Raw genomic sequence first — 291 nt, forward strand, 5'->3', positions numbered from 1 at the left:
ATGTGACATCAGTCGCCGGACTGTGAGATCTCCCTCTGGATCCAACGAGGCGCCGTTTTGCTTGGCCTCGTTGTGAAGTCCCACATACGGGAGTTTCATGGCTTCTTTGGCGTGCGCTGACATTACGCCTAACATTCGTCTCATTGGTGTCCTCTGAGTCTGAAGACTCAGCGCGTTGTCGTTTTCTCCCAGACATTACGTGCTACTTGGCGTGAACTCAATTACAAAGTGAAAAAAACTATCACAGGCATCTCCTGTGATGATGTGACCAGCTCATGATCTGTCCATCCC

Source organism: Nematolebias whitei, chromosome 15 (assembly GCF_014905685.2).
Source record: "Nematolebias whitei isolate Nwh7 chromosome 15, NemWhi1, whole genome shotgun sequence".
NCBI lineage: Eukaryota > Metazoa > Chordata > Actinopteri > Cyprinodontiformes > Rivulidae > Nematolebias > Nematolebias whitei.